Below are 16,519 nucleotides of genomic sequence, written 5' to 3'. Positions count from 1 at the left end.
CAATTGAGGAGCTGCTCGGCCGAATAGTAGCGGCTCTGGGCAAAGTAAACCAGCGTAACGACCGGGAGAGCGGTGTGCTGACCACACGACCCTCCTAGCCACATCCTCAACTGAGGATGACACGGCGGTCGGATTGTCCCGATGGGCCAGTTGTGGGCTGAAGACGGAGTGCTTTTTAAGAGCTTGCAGTAGAAGAGATGTGTTTCGTAGTATTGAAGATAAACAAGCTCTCGTAGCTCTTCAGATATGCATTTTAGAGCCCATGTTTATTGAATTTCTTTTCTTGTTTTGGTGGCTACTACCACCTCTCAAAATATTCGACACTTTTTCTTAACATCCAGTATATGCAGACTGAACCGACGAATGTAAATTTGTACCAAGGCTGAGATTTGAACGCGAACGTCCTGCTCACTAAGCAGATACACTAACGACTTGATTATAGCACCTATGTCTGGGTTTCAGGTAGGATTCCCCATTTAGTTCGATGCTGACGTGAGTTGAGGAGCCCCCGCGGAGCTTAGGGAGAGTAGTCAGTGGGCTGGGGCGTAAGTGGGGATTTAGACTGAGGAGGCAGGAGTGCTAGGGTCAATAATTCAGCTGTGCAAGGCCACTGTGCAAGAGTGGAGTAGTGGTTAGCGCATCTGCCCAGTGAGCAAGAGACCTGGGTTTGAATGCCAGCCTTGGTACAAATTTTCATTTGTCGCAGCAGTACGCATATACAGGGTGTTACAAAAAGGTACGGCAAAACTTTCAGGAAACATTCCTTACACACAAATAAAGAAAATATGTTATGTGGACACGTGTCCGGAAATGCTTAATTTCCATGGTAGAGCTCATTTTCGTTTCGTCAGTATGTACTGTACTTCCTCGATTCACCGCCAGTTGGCCCAATTGAAGGAAGGTAATGTTGACTTCGGTGCTTGTGTTGACATGCGACCCATTGCTCTACAGTACTAGCATCAATCACATCAGTACGTAGCATCAACAGGTTAGTGTTTATCACGAACGTTGTTTTACAGTCAGTGCAATGTTTACAAATGTGCAGTTGGGAGATGCCCATTGGATGTATGGATAAGCACGGGGCAATAGCCATGGCGCGGTACGTTTGTATCGAGACAGATTTCCAGAACGAAGGTGTCCCGACAGGAAGACGTTCGAAGCAATTGATCGGCGTCTTAGGGAGCACGGAACATTCCAGCCTATGACTCGCGACTGGGGAAGACCTAGAACGACGAGGACACCTGCAATGGACGAGGCAATTCTTCGTGCAGTTGACGATAACCCTAATGTCAGCGTCAGAGAAGTTGCTGCTGTACAAGGTAACGTTGACACGTCACTGTATGGAGAGTGCTACGGGAGAACCAGTTGTTTCCGTACAACGTACAGCCTGTGCAGGCACTATCAACAGCTGATTGGCCTCCACGGGTACACTTCTGTGAATGGTTCATCCAACAATGTGTCAATCCTCATTTCAGTGCAAATGTTCTCTTTACGGATGAGGCTTCATTCCAACGTGATCAAATTGTAAATTTTCACAATCAACATGTGTGGGCTGACGAGAATCAGCACGCAATTGTGCAATCACGTCATCAACACAGATTTTCTGTGAACGTTTGGGCAGGCATTGTTGGTGATGTCTTGGTTGGGCCCCATGTTCTTCCACCTACGCTCAATGGAGCACGTTATAATGATTTCATACGGAATGCTCTACCTGTGCTGCTAGAACATGTGCCTTTACAAGTACGACACAACATGTGGTTCATGCACGATTGAGCTCGTGCACATTTCAGTCGAAGTGTTTGTACGCTTCTCAACAACAGACTCGGCGACCGATGGCTTGGTAGAGGCGGACCAATTCCATGGCCTCCAAGCTCTCCTGACCTCAACCCTCTTGACTTTCATTTATGGGGGCATTTGAAAGCTCTTGTCTACGCAACCCCGGTACCAAATGTAGAGACTCTTCGTGCTCGTATTGTGGACGGCTGTGATACAATGCGCCATTCTCCAGGGCTGCATCAGCGCATCAAGGATTCCATGCGACGGAGGGTGGATGCATGTATCCTCGCTAACGAAGGACAGTTTGAACATTTCCTGTAACAAAGTGTTTGAAGCCACGCTGGTACGTTCTGTTGCTGTGTGTTTCCATTCCATGATTAATGTGATTTGAAGAGAAGTAATAAAATGAGCTCTAACATGGAAAGTAAGCGTTTCCGGATACATGTGCACATAACATATTTTCTTTCTTTGTGTGTGAGGAATGTTTCCTGAAAGTTTGGCCGTACCTTTTTGTAACACCATGTATACGTCATACATGGTTGAGACTTGAAAAGCTCTCTGGAAGCATACAGTTTCATTTGCTCACGAATTATTGACAGAGAGAATCCCAGGCGTGTAACGGAAAACGACTGTCTTCAGCGCACACTTTGGCATCTTTTCTTCGCTTGTTTTGCCTCGTGAGTTTACATCTTGGCGGTGGTGACTGCGATGAGTCTGTACGAGGGTCGTTTCAAAAGTCCGTGCAAAGTCCGAGAGATGGCACGACCGGTGCGGATTGAGGTCATATTTAGTTAGTAGCATCTTTGGAAAGAACGCACATATAGTTTCAGCCATATTGGTTTATTTCTTTGTGATTGGCATTCGTGTGAATCAAGGAAGTAGAGTGATTGTCAAAAAATGGAAGAAAAGGAATTTCGTGTGGTGATTAAACATTAATTTATGAAAGGCAAAACACCTCAGGAGACTAAAGAGAAGCTTGATAAACATTACGGTGACTCTGCACCTTCGATTAGAACTGTTTATAAGTGGTTTCAAAATTTTCGGAGTGGCCATATGGGCACAAGGGATGCTGAACGTTATGGACGCCCTGTGGAGGTTACTACTCCAAAAATCATTGATAAAATCCATGATATGGTGATGGATGAGAGAAGAGTTAAGGTGCGTGATATTGCTAGTGCTGGAGGCATCTCGAATGAACGGGTACATAATACACTCCTGGAAATGGAAAAAAGAACACATTGACACCGGTGTGTCAGACCCACCATACTTGCTCCGGACACTGCGAGAGGGCTGTACAAGCAATGATCACACGCACGGCACAGCGGACACACCAATAACCGCGGTGTTGGCTGTCGAATGGCGCTAGCTGCGCAGCATTTGTGCACCGCCGCCGTCAGTGTCAGCCAGTTTGCCGTGGCATACGGAGCTCCATCGCAGTCTTTAACACTGGTAGCACGCCGCGACAGCGTGGACGTGAACCGTATGTGCAGTTGACGGACTTTGAGCGAGGGCGTATAGTGGGCATGCGGGAGGCCGGGTGGACGTACCGCCGAATTGCTCAACACGTGGGGCGGGAGGTCTCCACAGTACATCGATGTTGTCGCCAGTGGTCGGCGGAAGGTGCACGTGCCCGTCGACCTGGGACCGGACCGCAGCGACGCACGGATGCAGGCCAAGACCGTAGGATCCTACGCAGTGCCGTAGGGGACCGCACCGCCACTTCCCAGCAAATTAGGGACACTGTTGCTCCTGGGGTATCGGCGAGGACCATTCGCAACCGTCTCCATGAAGCTGGGCTACGGTCCCGCACACCGTTAGGCCGTCTTTCGCTCACGCCCCAACATCGTGCAGCCCGCCTCCAGTGGTGTCGCGACAGGCGTGAATGGAGGGACGAATGGAGACGTGTCGTCTTCAGCGATGAGAGTCGCTTCTGCCTTGGTGCCAATGATGGTCGTATGCGTGTTTGGCGCCGTGCAGGTGAGCGCCACAATCAGGACTGCATACGACCGAGGCACACAGGGCCAACACCCGGCATCATGGTGTGGGGAGCGATCTCCTACACTGGCCGTACACCACTGGTGATCGTCGAGGGGACACTGAATAGTGCACGGTACATCCAAACCGTCATCGTACCCATCGTTCTACCATTCCTAGACCGGCAAGGGAACTTGCTGTTCCAACAGGACAATGCACGTCCGCATGTATCCCGTGCCACCCAACGTGCTCTAGAAGGTGTAAGTCAACTACCCTGGCCAGCAAGATCTCCGGATCTGTCCCCCATTGAGCATGTTTGGGACTGGAGGAAGCGTCGTCTCACGCGGTCTGCACGTCCAGCACGAACGCTGGTCCAACTGAGGCGCCAGGTGGAAATGGCATGGCAAGCCGTTCCACAGGACTACATCCAGCATCTCTACGATCGTCTCCATGGGAGAATAGCAGCCTGCATTGCTGCGAAAGGTGGATATTCACTGTACTAGTGCCGACATTGTGCATGCTCTGTTGCCTGTGTCTATGTGCCTGTGGTTCTGTCAGTGTGATCATGTGATGTACCTGACCCCAGGAATGTGTCAATAAAGTTTCCCCTTCCTGGGACAATGAATTCACGGTGTTCTTATTTCAATTTCCAGGAGTGTATTTTGCATAAACATTTGGACATGAGAAAGCTATCCGCAAGATGGGTTCCGCGATTGATCACGCTTGACCAAACACAGAATCGTGTGAAGTGTTGCAAGGATGGGTTGCAGCTGTTCAGGAAGAATCAGCAGGACTTTAAGCGTCGATTCGTCACTGTGGATGAATCATGGGTACATTACTACTGAGACCAAACAACAATCTAAACAATGGGTTACCAAGGGAGAATCTGCGCCAAAGAAAGCGAAGATCATTGCTTCGGCCAGAAAGGTTATGGGGACTGTCTTTTGGGATTCGCAAGGGATAATCCTCATCGAATACCTGTAAAAGGGTAAAACTATTACACATGCATATTATTCATCGTAAATTGACCGTTTAAAATCCGAGCTGCAAGAAAAACGTCAGCGATTGGACCACAGAAAAGTCCTTTTGCACCACGACAGTGCACCAGCACACACCTCAGCAGTTGTGGTCGCAAAACTATTGGAAATAGGATTCCAACTCGTTTACCACCCCCCCCCCCCCCCCCCCCATTCTCCAGACCTGGCTCCCGCGGACTACTATTTGTTCCCCAGTTTGAAGAAATGGCTGGCGGGACAAAGGTTTTATTCAAACGAGACGTGATTGCAGCAACTAATAGCTATTTTTCAGACTTGGACAATTCCTATTATTCGGGAGGGATCAACAAATTAGAAGATCGTTGGACGAAGTGTATAGGTCCAGAAGGAGACTATGTCAAATAATAAAAAAGGTTTACCCCAAACACGTAGGTAGTTTTTATTTTTGTACGAACTTTTCAATCGCCCCCCGCACAGTCAGAGAAGTCCCGATAGCCCCAACTCAAAGCTGTATATTGCGTTATGGAGGATTTCCGTGTAGAAAACTATGTATCAAACGGAACGGATCTGTATCCGACCATGTAGACTTACACAAAAGTCTATGCCCCTCGCCGTCCATGACATTGAGCTTCTGAGGAGTTACGCTTCGAAAGGGATCCCCAACACTTTTGCGGGGTTTTTCATCAGCCTTCTACCGACGTTGATACACATGGGACCGAATTACTGCCCATACTGAGTCGCCTGGTGTGGTGAGGAGCAGGCTACATAGTGGCCATATCAATGGGGCAAAGAAGTAGCCGAGACACGACCAATCCAGTAGCTTCGAAATTGTCCATCAAGGAACTCTTGCACCTGATTAGGAAAGTGTGCTGGAGTTCCAGCCTCCTCTAACGCCATATGATCCACGATTCCTTTGTTTTCGAGAAGTTGTATTAACACATGTTTGCAACGTGTCTATATAATAATGCAGAGAATTAGTAGACAGTATATTGCTTGATATTTTATTTTTGTATATGAGCTCATTTCGGCTTTACTGCCTTCATCAGTACATCTGAAAAAAAATCGCTTTTATTTATATTTTACATAATGTATAGTTAATAAAGGATTTTTACGTTGGATGTTCTGCTCGCGTCCTGTCACTGTAAACGGACATACGTCAACTTTGAGTAAACGTTTGCTGCTGTCGGTAGTTGGTCGATGTAACATTCTTTGAGTAACTTTTAAAGACTCTCGATGATCTCTCGTTGCACGTATATTAAAATAGTTTTTGTATGTCCATCCTTCCGACAAAGTTTTAGGGACTTCAGCCGTTCACTTATGTAATAAGCCTCCATTTGCTGTTTGCTCCACTCATACACACGGTTCCGTCACTGGCCACATCTATAAACTGGTTTCTGCGGATTGTAACAAAGATGTTGTGTCTCCAACCATCAACTTACCAACAACATGGTAGACTGTAACAACTACGTTGTGTCTCCAACCACCAGCTAGTTGGTAGTTGATGGTTGGAGACACAACATCGTTGTTACAGTCTACGGAAACCAGTTCACAGATGGTGGCCACTGATGGAATTGTGTATACGAGTGGCGTTAACCTCCTCAGCGCTAGTTAAGGCCTGAAGATGGTGTAGTGAAGCACCGAAATTGGTTGCCATATAATAAATATCAGCAAAAGGACGGCTGAGGTGTTCCATTTTATTACATACATCGAAACAAGTTTTTTTTATTATTTTGGCATTCGTGGAAATTCAAGTTTGACAGCTCGTAGTTTACTCAGAAATGTTTATGTTGTTGCAGGTCGTGTATCAATGGAATTGTTATTAATGAGTCTGTAATCTCTGGTATTTTATTTATCTGTTATTCCTATATAAATTTGCAACAAAACTTTTTAAAAACTGTGTGTGCGTGAAATAGGTTTGTTCATTTATTATACTGTGGGGATAATGATTAGTGTGTGTGTATATATCAAAGTCCTCAAAATGGAAATGAGCGTACGGCATTGTGGGCCGGGAGTCCCCCTTTCGGGGAAGTTCAGCAGCCGCGGGCACGTACTTATTGCATTCGACGCCACATTGGGCGACTTGCGCGTCGGAGATGGGGATGAAATGATGATGACGACAACACAACACCTACTCCCTGAGCGGAGAAAATCTCCTGCCCCAGCCGGAAATCGAATCCAGGCCCCTTGGCGAGGCATTCCGCCACGCTTACCACTCAGTTAAAGGGCAAATTCCTCCAAAATACTCATGATTGAGCCTTTCGGGATTTTGCGCAGCATTTTTAGTGCGTTTTCAAACTTGTCGACTTCGTGTTTTTCATTTTTAAAGTTTGTGAATGAGGTGGATAAATGGTTCAAATGGCTCTGAGCACTATGGGACTTATCTTCTGAGGTCATCAGCCTCCTAGAACAGAACTACTTAAACCTAACTAACGTAAAAACATCACACATATCCATGCCCGAGGCAGGATTCGAACTGCGACCGTAGCGGTCGCGCGGTTCCAGACTGTAGTGCCTAGAACCGCTCGGCCACTGCGGCCGGCCTGAGGTGGATAGGTTATTATTTGTTTCTCTCGTGTGTTCTGTGAATCTGAGGAAGAAACTTCTCCACGTCTATCCTGCATAAAATTTTGAACAGTTACTGTAGTAAATTTTGTAAATTCCAGTGTTCAAGTGCTTTTGGGAGTTTGGTTTTTCCTGAACGCAATTTTGTGTTAATATTATTTGTTGTTCTGAAGGTTAGTGGGGCGTTTATTTTATCGGATAGTTTTCCCATACAGTTTGTTGGTATGTAGATGGTTTTCTATCTGTCTGTCGTTAGTATTATTTTAAGATTATGCCGTCTTTTTCAGGTTGTGTTTTGTTGTGAAGCTGTAGAACCATATTGTAGTCATAGCTGTTCTCGTGTGTGATGTGCTGTAGCGTACTTATTTCTTTTTCCTGTTGCAGTGGCATACCTTGGATTCTGTTAATCATGGATTGAAACGATGCATATGTATGAGATTTTGGATGTGAAGATGTATGGTCAGTTATTCCATCTTTAGTGGTTGGTTTTCTGTCGATTTCAAAAGCACGTTTATAGTTGTTGTTGGTTATACAGGGTGTTACAAAAAGGTAAGCCCAAACTTTCAGGAAACATTCCTCACACACAAAGAAAGAAAAGATGTTATGTGGACATGTGTCCGGAAACGCTTACTTTCCACGTGGAGCTCATTTTACTACTTCTCTTCAAATCACATTAATCATGGAATGGAAACACACAGCAACAGAACGTACCAGCGTGACTTCAAACACTTTGTTACAGGAAATGTTCAAACTGTCCTTCGTTAGCGAGGATACATGCATCCACCCTCCGTCGCATGGAATCCCTGATGCGCTGATGCAGCCCTGGAGAATGGCGCATTGTATCACAGCCGTCCACAATACGAGCACGAAGAGTCTCTACATTTGGTACCGGGGTTGCGTAGACAAGAGCTTTCAAATGCCCCCATAAATGAATATCAAGAGGGTTGAGGTCAGGAGAGCGTGAAGGCTATGGAATTGGTCCGCCTCTACCAATCCATCGGTCACCGAATCTGTTGTTGAGAAGCGTACAAACACTTCATGCACGAGCTCCATCGTGCATGAACCACATGTTGTGTCGTACTTGTAAAGCCACATGTTCTAGCAGCACAGGTAGAGTATCCCGTATGAAATCATTATAACGTGCTCCATTGAGCGTAGGTGGAAGAACATGGGGGCCAATCGAGACATCACCAACAATGCCTGCCCAAACGTTCGCAGAAAATCTGTGTTGATAACGTGATTGCACAATTGCGTGCGGATTCTCGTCAGCCCACACATGTTGGTTGTGAAAATTTACAATTTGATCACGTTGTAATGAAGCCTCATCCGTAAAGAGAACATTTGTACTGAAATGAGGATTGACACATTGTTGGATGACCCATTCGCAGAAGTGTACCCGTGGAGGCCAATCAGCTGCTGATAGTGCCTGCACACGCTGTACATGGTACGGAAACAACTGGTTCTCCCGTAGCACTCTCCACACACTGACGTGGTCAACGTTAGCTTGTACAGCAGCAACTTCTCTGACGCTGGTTATCGTCAACTGCACGACGAATTGCCTTGTCCATTGCAGGTGTCCTCGTCTTTCTAGGTCTTCCCCAGTCGCGAGTCATAGGCTGGAATGTTCCGTGCTCCCTAAGACGCCGATCAATTGCTTCGAACGTCTTCCTGTCGGGACACCTTAGTTCTGGAAATCTGCCTCGATACAAACGTACCGCGCCATGGCTATTGCCCCGTGCTAATCCATACATCAAATGGGCATCCGCCAACTCCGCATTTGTAAACATTGCACTGACTGCAAAACCACGTTCGTGATGAACACTAACCTGTTGATGCTACGTACTGATGTGCTTGACGCTAGTACTGTAGAGCAATGAGTCGCATGTCAACACAAGCACCGAAGTCAACATTACCTTCCCTCAATTGGGCCAACTGGCGGTGAATCGAGAAAGTACAGTACATACTGACGAAACTAAAATGAGCTCTAACATGGAAATTAAGCGTTTCCGGACACATGTCCACATAACATCTTTTCTTTATTTGTGTGTGAGGAATGTTTCCTGAAAGTTTGGCCGTACCTCTTTGTAACACCCTGTATAGACCAGATGCAGTCACATCCAGCTATAGTGAAATGGTGCCAACAATTTGGGCAAAGCCACGCATACGTGGGTGATGGTGATCGGGAAGGAAGGCTTTCGACATAGACGTAGGACGTAAATGCCCGAGTAATCGAGGGGCTGAGTTGCAACAGTCGCAGATTTTCCGACGATGAAGACATTTCACGCAGCGGTTATAGAATGGATCTGAGACCGAGGAACGGATTTCTACCGTCGAGGGACTGAACGGTTGGTAGAAAGCCCCAACCCAGTGGCGGATTTACATATAGGCCCAATAGGGGCGGCACCTTAAGGGGGGCGGCGTTATTTTGCTCATTACTCATTTTAATCTTTTACGTTTTAAAATAACTGCGCTTAGAAACAACAAAAAATGTTAATATTGTTAAACAACTTTCTAGTTTAAATAAGCCTCAAGAACTAAATTCGACAGTACAAGCTTGGAAATAACCATAGTTTACTTGGTGACTGAACGGAAATTTAACATTGGGTTTCTGTCTGGTATCATCTTCACGATTGTTCAAAATATTTTTAACAAAGCTGTCAGTACGGAAATCTACAATACAATGTTTGAAACGTTATTATTCCGAGAGAGTTGTCGGCTTCAATTTAACCCTACCATATTTTCTTCGTGAAAATACCGGGACCTTGGTTGGTTGGTTGGTTTTGGGGAAGGAGACCAGACACCGTGGTCATCGGTCTCATCGGATTAGGGAAGGAGGGGGAAGGAAGTCGGCCGTGCCCTTTCAGAGGAACCATCCCGGCATTTGCCTAGAGTGATTTAGGGAAATCACGGAAAACCTAAATCAGGATGGCCGGACGCGGGATTGAACCGTCGTCCTCCCGAATGCGAGTCCAGTGACTTACCACTGCGCCACCTCGCCCGGTCCGGGACCCTGAAAAACTGCGATAAACAAATCAGCAGTTTCTTAAATACTGTAAGATGTGTGGGCCTCAGTATGTAAAACCCTACTCTACTTCAATTTCTTGTAGAAATTAAGGGGAGGTATCAAGTCAACCCTCCGTTACTGTAATTAATGTGAAAGCTCTGTGGTCTTCAATATGGCAGCTTTGGTTTAATGACACCTGTTTAACAAAACATGTTGATACTGGGAATGTTTTACATTTTTAACACATGTTTATTCGGAAAGAACATAAGCAGAATATCTAACAATGTTTGAAATACACTTTATTTAGGCCTACTTAGTTACATTTTTTGGCGAAAAAAGAAAAACCCAACTTTCGTTTGTCTCATTGTGCTGCAGCCTGCACGATATCAAAGTTCCCACTCTGTGCCGTCGAACAGTACGTTGTAAGTAGGCTGTTTAGGTTTTTATGTTGGTAACGTCATGTACCGCTCTGTATGAAAATCACTGACTGTGCCGTGTGCTGCTTGTGGCTGGGTGGAATTGTTGGGATTTGCTACTGTAGTGTTGGGCAGTCGGCTGTTAACAGGGCGCAGCGTTGCGCAGTTGGAGGTGAGCCGCTAGCAGTGGTGGATGTGGGGAGAGAGATGGCGGAGTTTTGAGAGCGAATGATCTGGACGTGTGTCCATCCGAGAGACAGTAAGTTTGTAAGACTGTATGTCATGAATTGATATATATATATATATATATATATATATATATATATATATATATATAATTGTTCTCTATCAAAATCTTTCATTTGCTAACTATGCCTATCAGTAGTTAGTACCTTCAGTAGTTAGAATCTTTTATTTAGGTGGCAGTATTGGCGCTCGCTGTATTGCAGTAATTCGAGTAACGAAGGTTTTTGTGAGGTTAGTTATTCATGAAAGGTATAGGTTATTGTTAGTTAGGACCATTCTTTTGTAGGGATTTTTGAAAGTCAGATTGCGTTGCGCTAAAAATATTGTTTGTCAGTTTAGTGTTGATCAGAATAAGTAAAGTGAGAAATGTCTGAGTACGTTCAGTTCTGCTCAGCTGTTTGAAAATCAAATAACGTAAGAGGTTTATCAACACAGTAATTCATTAATTTTTCTAAGGGGATGTTTCATATGTCGACCCTTAGCCGAGGATACCTCACTGGAATCTTCTGATTTTTTCTTGTAGCTTGTGTAATTAGTGTAGCTTTTGTTTATTGCTAGCGCGTAATTATAGAGATAATTTTTCATTGTTGTACAGTAAAACAGTTGTGAAATGCATGTAGATTTGCACCAAGTATTTCGCAGCTGCGCTTGCAATTAACGAGATATCATTTTCAGTGCTATGCTAATGTGTTTTCTTGTTTTTGCTCTTCAAATTGTGCTATTCTTGTTATCATGTGAAATACGTGATAATTATGGCGTGTGAAAAACGTAACACTAGGCTCCAAAGTAAACTGAGAAATGATAGTGACGACGAGCGTAGCTTATCACCACCACCGTGTAATGAATTAACAGACATTCAAAGCAGTAATTTGGTAATCGTGCATAGGGAAATGGAGCGCGCTGCAAATAATGGTGTAGACATTGAAACAATTAGTGAACAGGGAAGCATTATCGTTCGATCGGTCGGCAACAGCTCGCCTCAGGAATCCGAAATGACAGGACACAATCTTGCAAATACCGTAGATTCAGGTTTTGCGTCCTCGCCGTTTTCTGAAATAAGTCAAGACACATTTTCTGATTTTCAAAATGCGAATATTGCCGCTTCAAATGCACTGCCGGATAGCACTGAGGAACATGTTTCAGACACCAGTGCATTGTTATTACAATTAATACAACAAATGGGACAAAAGCTTCAAAAGTTAGACACAGTGGAACAAAATCTTCAAAAGTCATAATATATCATCCAATTTACTCTTTCTGATGGAGACACGTGTAGATCATCCGCTCTCAAAACTCCGCCATCTCTCTCCCCACATCCACCACTGCTGGCTGCTCACCTCCAACTGCGCAACCAGTGTTGCCAACTCTAAAAAACCCGAGTCGCTAGATTCAATGTCAAAAGTCGCTAGAAAGTCGCTAAAACTGATTTTACTAGGGGTGTACTGAAAATTTCGTGCTGTGAAATGGTGCAATAGGCCAGTGGAGGGGGCGGGGGTAATAAAATATTAATAAAAATTGTCTCATACGTAATTGCTATATTGTCTTAATTAAATGACGCATCGCTTGCAACAACATACATATAAAATGCGCTAACGTTTAATTAAACATGTTATCATAATTGATGCAAACACATAAATTGTTGTTTCAATCACAGTAGTCAAGTATACTATAAATTTACAACTATATTTGTAACAAAAGAAAGCAAGAACTCAAATTAGGTTACAAAATATATACATACCGGTATGTGAGCTATTCATCGTCGTCACTCAGAAGATCGAATAACTCTTCTGTTTCATGCTCTGACAACTGTAGTTGTAGAGGGTTGAACGTCGCCCAAAAGATGATGTTGCAGTTCGACTGGTTTTATCGCAAAAGAGCAACTTTTGTTCGTTCCAATAAGCTCCAATACGTCTGACGGTATGTCAGATGCGCAATCTTTATTTTGTTTCTTCAGCTGGTCTCTCAATATGATGAAAGCATTAATTGTCTTTAGCGATATCTGTTACTTTGTTTAGTTTTTATAATGTTCATAGAACTGAATAATCTTTCCACTTCTGCATCTGAATGCGGTAGACATAGAACAGTCATTGCTAGCTGTGAAATCAAAGAAAAAGGATTCTCCCCTGCGGCATTTTTATACTGCAAAACCTCACTCCAAAATCAAACAGTGTTAGTAGTGTTATTCCACCTAATTAAGTTGATATTATGCCATTCTTGCAGCACACCGTCTATGAAATCGCCACTAAAACCCAATTCTTTGGCTACATCCGCTACAGCACTATTCTTATTCACTTTTAGTGTTTCTTCAACATTCAGCACTGACATTTTTTTCAGGATCATAACGTTACTCAGCAGTCTTTGTTGGATTTCTTTTATGAGTTTCAGACTAAACTGAATGCATCTCTTCTTCAAATAAACTTTATTTTCTTCAGACAAACTTGACTCAGGCAATTTCTGTTCAAACATATAGCCAAGGTTCGGATTTGCGTACATACATTCGCTTGGAACTGGTGTTGTCAACAAATCAACAGTTGGAAAAATTATGTTTAGTCCGAGTGACTGCATGAGAAATATAAGTGTATCTAGTAATTTAGTGGGGTCATTGTCTTCTCCTTCAAAAGCTTTTATTGCTATTTGTACGTCTTTTAAAGCATGTTTAAGGTAAAACATGATGATTTGAGTCGTCACAATACATCTTGTACAAAAGATCGGCGGTGTAACAATTGTCTTGAACCTGACCAAGTGAAAAATGTAGCATTAGTGCTTCCCACTGCTCCAGAATTCTTCATATTGCTGGTTCAATTGAAAGCCAACGTGTTGCACAGACCTTCAAAATTTTTAGTGGCTGTTTTCCGTCTCATAAACCTTTTTATATTCCTCTTGTCTTTTGGATGAAATGGAGAACGAATTGTAGGTTTCCCGTACAAGAAACTCTGTTTCTAGGTATGGTATTCACTGAGGCGTGCGAAACTGCAAGCTGAAGAGAGTGACAAATGCAACGGATCAATACCAAATGCTTCAAACCATACTCTCTTGAGTTGTTCGAAAAGCCCATTGCTTATTCCAACCACTGCAGAAGCATTATCTGTGCCAATTCCTACCATATTAGCGATTGGAAGTTTGAGATTTTTCAAAGAATTCACAAGAACAGCAGCCAGATTTCTTGCATCTGCAGTTTCTACTACAGCGAGTTTGAAGAAATGCTGATCTAATGGTTTGGTTGTTTACACTATAGTACCGTATAACGATACCTAGCATTTTAGATATTGACACGTCTGTGGATTCATCAAAGTACACAGTATTTTTGGTTACCTATATCTTCAACCGACGATTGTGTAAAATATGGAGCCAAAACTTCAGTTATAATGTTAGTGCACTTTGTACTATGTAATTGCATGTTTTTAGCGCCCTCATCACCGGAAAACACCTTCTTGCACAGTATTCCTAAATGATCTACAGCTAAAATAGAACAATGTTCAGCAATAAATAAAGAAAGGGCGCCTTCCGCTCTGCTTGCTATTCTAACTGTAGTTTTCGGAACAATTTTCACAGGTAAGGTGGTTTGCGTTTTTTTTAAATCAATTTTTGTTTATGCGTAATATTTTTCGAATGCTTTCTAATATCACACAATGTAGCATAAAACTCTGTTGCACATACTTGACATCTTGCCTTGGATAAGTCTTCAATGACTGGTTTCAGCCACCCATTGAATTCAGGTTCTGCTTCCCACGCATCCCGATATTTTTGAGCGTAATGCTTCTTCCTCTGCGGTAAATCCATTATGTAAGCCACCACAACATAAGTTTCACCAATTTATAATCACTGAAAATACATTAAAACTCAGGCGAACTAGAGGTCATGAAACAATCTACTCACTCGGTAACTCGATATCAGTCCTATTGTTCATTGTTTAAAGCGTAATAATGTCAGAGATAACCCCACCGAATTGTTCTTACGTTACCACTGTGCATGTGGTAATAATTTGACTGCGAGTTAACATTTCGAAAAATTAGAGGTTGCTGGACAGAAATGTACTTTATTATACTTAATATTACGTGTTGTTTGTCAATTCGAAAAATTAAGGGAGTTCAAAAGTTGAATTATAGATCGATACGCTAACGACGATAACAGGCTAGTGGGTAATGAATAATGAATTGTTCTATAGTCGAGATTTTCTTACTCTGTAGGCAATTCCCACATTCAGGTTTACTAAATGCTGGACAGTGCTACATGATCTGCTAAGGACTTAATTTAACTTAGTAAATCTAGAACTAAGTGTAGTACCCAATCTATAGTTAAAATCTTAGTTTTGTTAATGAAAATACTCGCCCAAAATAGTTGTGATTTGTACTTCAAAAGTCGTCAGTACTCCAAAAGTCGCCAGAGAAGTCGCTAAATAATTTTTGTCGCTAAAAAGTTTTTTTTGTCGCTAAGACGAAGGCAAAAGTCGCCATTTCTAGCGACAAAGTCGCTAAATTGGCAACACTGTGCGCAACGCTAGGCGCTGTTAACAGCCAACTGCCCAACACTACAATAGCAAATTCCAACAATGCAAACCACCCACAGACTGCACATGGCACAGTCAGTGATTTTCATACAGAGCATTACATGACGTTACCAACATAAAAACCTAAGCAGCCTACTTACAACGTGGCATTGCAAATTTCATATTAAGCTTCTTAACTAAGCTATTTTTCTTCGTAGAAAAGTTATTTTAATTTTATGTTGTAACAAAAGGTGCATTTGCCTGTAGACATAACAGCAGTGGTCACACAAATGACAACACACCACATCAACTGCCAACAAGATAACTTAAACTTTGTAGTCTGTCTTCTCTGCCCACAGAAACCGCTAAAATGTATAAAAACAAGTGCGATAAGAGTCGATCCTGCACACCTCTCTGCAAGAAACTGCAAAAAATATTTTCTTTTTATATTAGAAAGATAGTGTCAAGAATATTCAGGACACTTTTGCATCCCAGCTAAAATTCCGGCGACGAGGGAAACAGAAGGCAGAAAAGGGACTGTCGCTTTTTCTTTACGAGACGAATTCCAACCGGGAGGTGTGCTTCTACTGTTCACTGACAACACAGAAACAGGCGAAAATGAAATTAAATTATTCTGCATTGCCGTTCTTTCATAGCACAGTTACGTCGAGTAATCCGAGTTGGTCAGTTCATCACTCGTGTTTAAAGGAAAAATCTTTGTGCTCGTGTGCTGTGTTTAAAGTAAAAAGCTTTGTGCTCATGTGCCATGTAGTACTATTGGAACTGGATACAGTCTTTCTTTCTTTCTTTTTACAAATTTTTTTCTTTGTTTTGACTGTTGGTTGACAATTTTGTAATTACCTTAACATGACTAACAGTGAAAAAAGCAAACGTGCAAAATTAAGTGGGGCAAAATTTCGCAAATAATCGAAGGAAAGTCGAGAACAGGAAGCCAATATTCTAAAACCGCTTGGCAGAGCAGATAAATTTTTCGCAAAAAATGTTACTAGTTCGACTGCGACTTCAAGTAGGATGGATGATATTTCTGGGACTGCAACTG

This window comes from Schistocerca americana, chromosome 9, assembly GCF_021461395.2.
Source record: "Schistocerca americana isolate TAMUIC-IGC-003095 chromosome 9, iqSchAmer2.1, whole genome shotgun sequence".
Taxonomy (NCBI): Eukaryota; Metazoa; Arthropoda; class Insecta; order Orthoptera; family Acrididae; genus Schistocerca; species Schistocerca americana.
Note: the sequence above shows the minus strand (reverse complement) of the source record.